Source organism: Callithrix jacchus, chromosome 20, assembly GCF_049354715.1.
Source record: "Callithrix jacchus isolate 240 chromosome 20, calJac240_pri, whole genome shotgun sequence".
Lineage (NCBI taxonomy): Eukaryota > Metazoa > Chordata > Mammalia > Primates > Cebidae > Callithrix > Callithrix jacchus.
Window position 1 is genome coordinate 6,363,109 of NC_133521.1, and position 5,756 is coordinate 6,368,864.

Consider the following 5,756-nt stretch of genomic DNA (forward strand, 5'->3'; position numbering starts at 1 on the left):
CCTATAGGGCTGTTTCTCAGGGATGGAATGTAGGTACATGGCTGCTCAGCTGGCCTAGGTTCGTGTCTGCTGAGGGAGGCCCATGGGACTATTTCTCAGGTCCAGGACATAGGCACACAGCTGCGTGGCTGGGAGCATTTCTGTGGAGGGTGACTCATGGAGCTGTTTAGTAGGCTTGAAATATGGGCATGGGATTTCTTAACTGGTCTGAGGGCATGTCTGCTGGGTTATGGTCCATGGGGCTATTTCTCAGGTCTGAGTTGTGGGCTCTTGGCTATTTTGTCGGCCTGGGTTTGTGCCCACCAGAGGTGGCCTGTGGGACTGTTTCTAAAAGCCGTTATAGGTGCACAGGGCCAGTGGACAGGCCAGGGGAATATCTGTGGGGTTTAAGGGTGCTGTAGAGCTGTTACTCAGGTCTTGAGCATGGATGTATAACCATTCCACTGGCCTGGGGGCATGTAAACTGCTCAGAGACCCAGGAGCCTCTTCTGCTTGTGGGAGGGTGTGTGACAGGTTGGCTGGCTCAGATGCAGGCTTACCCTGGACAGGACTGGCAGTCTGTTCCTCTGGCTGGAAGTATGGTTTGGAAGTGGATTTCTCTGCTGTGCAGGACCAGAGACACAGCCGGTCTTGGGCCAAATTTCCTTGCAACTGAGGTTGTGGTGTTCAGCCATATGAGTGAGCTTGGCATAATGAAGATGGAGCCCTAGTGTTGGAGAGGTGCAGTGCCTACTGGCCTCCAGAGCAGGGTGCATGTCAGCCAAGGCTCTGGTCTAGGTGCTGTGCTGCAGAAGCTTGGCTCACAGGGGATCCGTGAAGAGTGGGGAATGTGCACTTTGTGCTCCTAATCTGGGGCAATGAAGCTATGTGAATTCCTCTGGCTTATTCCTGCTGACAGGGGACATAATGGGAATGAACCCCAAGGTGAGAAGTGTGGAACCGCTTTGCAATTTTCTGTGCATACTCATGCAGGCCCGGTTGAGCTTTGAAGGCTGGCATCTTTGCATGCTTCTTAATTTAAAAAAAAATTTTTTTTTGGTTGTGGAGTTGCAGGAATTTGTTTTGTGTTCTTTTATGATATAGTCAGTATGGTGGGGCCACAAGAGAAGACAGGAGAGAATCAGGATAAATCAAAGGTCATTATATTTACAACTCCTAAAGACAGGAGTATTGGCATAGTATGCCATGCAGGGCCACATTGGAAAGATACCAGGGTAATCAGAAGGCAGAAGACAGACCAAGGGAAAAGCATTAGGCTAGAGCCTTTGTTGGGGTTCCCATGGGAAAGGCAAAGCAGGGCAGTGTGAACAACTTAGGAATGGCTAATTTGAACACTTTCAGTGGGCTTTGGACTCTAGGAGTGGTCATGTTTGTCTGGCGCCTGGCCCTGGGATGATTAAGTCAGAGGAATATTGCCTCTTGGGATGTACGAGGTTGACAGAGGAGGCATGGCTCTAGAATGATTAGTTTGTGCATCTGGGATGATTGCTATTTCCACGAATTGACTAGATAGAAAGTCTCTCTTCAGCTAGAAAGGTGTTTTTTAAAGATGTCAAAACATTATAATATGTAGAAAATTTAAAGATATACATTTATATATACATAATACAGAGTTATTCATATGTTCTAGACATTAACCCCAGATAAATATATAATTTGCAAATGTTTTTTCTCATTTTATGGGTTGCTTTTTCACACTGTTGACAGTGTTTTTTATATACAAAAGTTTTTACTTTTGATGAGGTCTAGTTTATCTATTTTTTTCTTTTGTGTCCTGTGCCTTGGTCTCACATCCAAGTAATTATTGACAAATACAGTCAAAAAGTTTTCTCCCTGTGTTCTCTTCTGGTTTTCTAGTTTTAAGGTTTACATTTAGGTCTTTGATTCATTTTTAGTTAATTTTTGCATATGGTTTAGGTAAGGGTTCAAAATCATTCCTTTGCATGTATATGTCCAGTCTTTCCAATACCATTTGTTGAAAAGGCTGCCCTTTCTCCATTGTGTGTTGATATGGCTTGGCTGTGTACCCCCACTCAAATCTCATCTTGAATTGTAGTTCCCATAATCCCACCTGGTGGGGATTGAATCATGAGGGTGGTCACCCCCATGTTGTTCTCCTGATAGTGAGTGAGTTCTCAAGAGATCTGATGATTTTATAAGGGGATTTTCCCCCTTCCCTTTGTACTTCTTTCCTCTGCTTCCCTGTGCACAAGGGTATGTTTGGTTCCCCTCCTGCCATAATTGTAAGTTTCCTGAGGCCTCTCCAGTTATGTGGAATTGTGAGCCAATTAAACCTCTTTTTTTTTAACCTCTTTGTAAATTAACCAATCTCAAGTATTTCTTCATAGCAGCATGAGAATGGACTGATACATGTGATCTTGGAACTCTTGCAGAAAATTGTTTAATCATATATGGGATGGTTTATTTCTGGGATCTCTATTCTATTTCATATATCTGTCTTTCTGCCAGCAAGATACTTTTTGGGTATTGTAGCTTTGTAATATGTTTTGAAGTCAGGATATGTGAGGCCTTTTCTTTTTCAAGACTGTTTGGCCATTTGGGGATCCTTTGAGATTTTACATTAAGTTTTTTTATATTTATAAAAAAAATACCATTGGGATTTTCATAGAGATTGCATTGAATCTTGAGAATAGCTTTGGCTAGTCTAGACATTTTAACAATATTAAGTCTTCCAATCACAAGTATAGACTTCATTTCTATTTAGTTGTATCTTCTTCAATTTCTCTTAGTAATATTTTGCAGTTTTTGGTGTACAAGTCTTTTGCCTCCTTGATTAAATTTATTTCTAAGTATTTTATTATTTTTGATGCTGTTGTAAATGGGATTACTTTCTTGATTTCCTTTTCTAATTGTTAATTGTTAATATATAGAAATGCAACTAATATTTATGTGTTAATTTTGTATTATTCAACTTTGCTAAATTAGTTTATTAGTTCTAACAGTTAAAAATTGTTTTTTAACAATGTATTCTATTTAACCCTTTATAGTCAAAATATTTTAATGTGTAATCAAATAAAAATTATTAATAATTTTAAATTTTGATTTTAGCAATTAGAATCTTCTCTCGTTTTTCTTAGTCAATCTAGATAAAGATGTGTCAATTTTACTGATATTTTTGAAGAATCAACTTTTGATTTTATTGATTCTCTCTATTGTTTTTCTATTATCTATTTTTATTTATATCTGCTCTAATCCTTATTATTTTCTTTCTTTTGCTAGCTTTGAGTTTAGTTTGTTCTTTTTTTTTCTAGTTCCTTAAGGTTTAAAATCAGATAGTTGATTTTAGATCTTTCCTTTTAACATTAACATTTATAGCTTTAAATTTCACCCTTAGCCCTGCTTTTGCTACATTTCATAAGTTTTGATAGCTGGTATTTTCATTTTCTGTTGTATTAAGATATTTTATCTTTTTTTGTGTCAAGATATTTTAAAATTTCCCTTTGATTTTCTCTGTAGCTCATTTATTAAGAGTGTGTTAATTTCCACATATTTATGAATTTTCCAGTTTTCCTTTTACTATTGATTTGTTTCATTTCATTGTGATCAGTAAGGATACTTGGAATGACTTAAATCTTTTAAAATTTATTAGGAATTCTTTTTTTTTTAAGCCTAACATGTGGTTTATCCTGGACAATGTTCCATGTACACTTGAGAAAAATGTATACTCTGCTGTTGTTGATGGAGTGTTCTGTAGATGTCTGTTAGGTCCAATTGGTTTGTAGTGTTGTTCATGTCCTTTATTTCCTTATTGATCTGTCAGTTCTTCAGTTCTATCCATTATTTATATGGAATCCATTATATATATATATATATATATATATATATATATATATATATATACACACACACACACACACATATATATAAAACACATCAGATGGGGTTATATGCTAATGATGTAAAAGGTTTTAGAGAGGCACATCTCATATGTGAGAATGAAAACCCAAAAATCATAATTATGAAATACAAAGTATATAAATTGTATAAACACTCCAACAACAACTGCAGAATGTACATTTTAATGGTGAGTTTTGATTCCTTTTGGTGTATATTCTATAACTATTTTCTTCATTGTTATCAGGAGGATTACATAAAATATTCTAAATCTAAAACAATCCACTTTGAATTGATAACAACTTAATCTTGATTGCATATAAAAGCTAAACTTCACAGCTCTGTTACACATTTTAATGTTATTTATGTTATAAACTATCCCTTTATATATTGTGTACCCATAAAATAGATTTATAACTATTTTTATGCATTTGTATCTTCAATACTGTGGCAAATATGAAGTTCCTAATCCTTAGGTGGATTCTTCAATTATTGATTTTAAACTACAAATTTTCTTCTAAGTACTGTTTTAGCTGTATTCCCCAAATATTAATGTTTTGTTTCATTTTCATTAGGTTTTAAAGTTTTTTATTTTGTTTTGTTTTCTTTTGTTTTTTAGAGATGAGGTCTTGGCTATATTACCCAGGCTGAAGTGTAGAGGCTATTCATAGGCACAATCATAGTGTACTGCAGCCTCTAACACCTGACCTCAAGTAATTCTTCCACATTGGCCTCCCAGGTAACTGGGAATATAGGCACATGCCACTGTGCCAGCTCTTATTTTCACAAAATTTAAAATATTTACTCATTAATATTGCAATTTCTTTCTTTACTCATGTATTATTTAGAAATGTATTTTTAAATTTTTAAGTATTTGAGGGTTACTGGATATTTTACTGTTATTGATTTCTAATTTAATTCCATTGCAGTCAGAGAACATATTCTGCATAATTTCAGTTCTTTAACATTCATTGGGACTTGTTTTATGACCTATAATATATTCTGTTGTTGAAATTTCCACATGCCCTGAAAGGGAATGTGTATTCCACTATTATTCAGTGGGACAGTCTATAAATGTCAATTGTGTTCAGTTGATTGAATGTTTTAAGTGTTTTGTGGTCTCACTGATTTACTGTCTACTTATTCTATCAGTTATTGAGACAAGAGTGTTGAAATATCCAGCTATAGTTATGAGTTATTTTATTTGGTTTTAAAATTATATTAGTAAAGTTTGCTTTATTTGACATTAACATACCCATTCCAGCTTTATTACTTTTTTTTTGACACAGGGTCTCACTCTGTCACCTAGGCTGAAGTGCAGTAGTACAAACATGGCTCACTGCACTTCCACCTCCTGGGCTTAAGTAATTTTCTCATCTCAGCCTCCTGAGTAGCTGGGACAACAGGCACACACTAGTGTGCCCGGCTAATTAAAAAAAAATTTTATAGTGTTGAGGTCTCACGATGTTGCTTAGGCTGGCCTCAAACTCCTAGGCTTAAACAATCCTCCCCACCTTGGCCTCTCAAAGTGTTGGAATTACAGGTGTGAGCCACCACACCTGACCTCCAGCTTTAGTATCTTGAATGTTTGCATCGTATCTCTTTTTCTATATTTTTATACTTATTTGTGTTTTAAAATTTAAAGTGTGTTTTTTGAATTCAGTATATTGTTGGATCGTGCTTTCAAAAAATCTAATTTAGTATCTACTTTTAATTAATTAATTTATTTTTGATTGCATTTTAGGTTTTGAGGTACATGTGCAGAACATGCATAGGTACACACGTGGCAGTGTGTTTTGCTGCCTTCCTCCCCTTCACCCACATTTGGCATTTCTCCCCGTGCTGTCCCTCCCTAGCTCCCCCCCCACACTGTCCCTCCCCTATTCCCCCAATAGACCCCA

At 36.2% G+C, this 5,756-nt stretch overlaps 1 non-coding gene across 1 annotated transcript; it reads right to left on the minus strand.

Moving 5' to 3' along the window:
• Positions 1-3,892: 3,892 nt before the first annotated feature.
• LOC118149817 (small nucleolar RNA U13) lies at positions 3,893-3,995 on the minus strand. Its single transcript, XR_004737530.1, has one exon. It is a non-coding gene; the product is annotated as a small nucleolar RNA U13 (small nucleolar RNA).
• Positions 3,996-5,756: the final 1,761 nt, after the last annotated feature.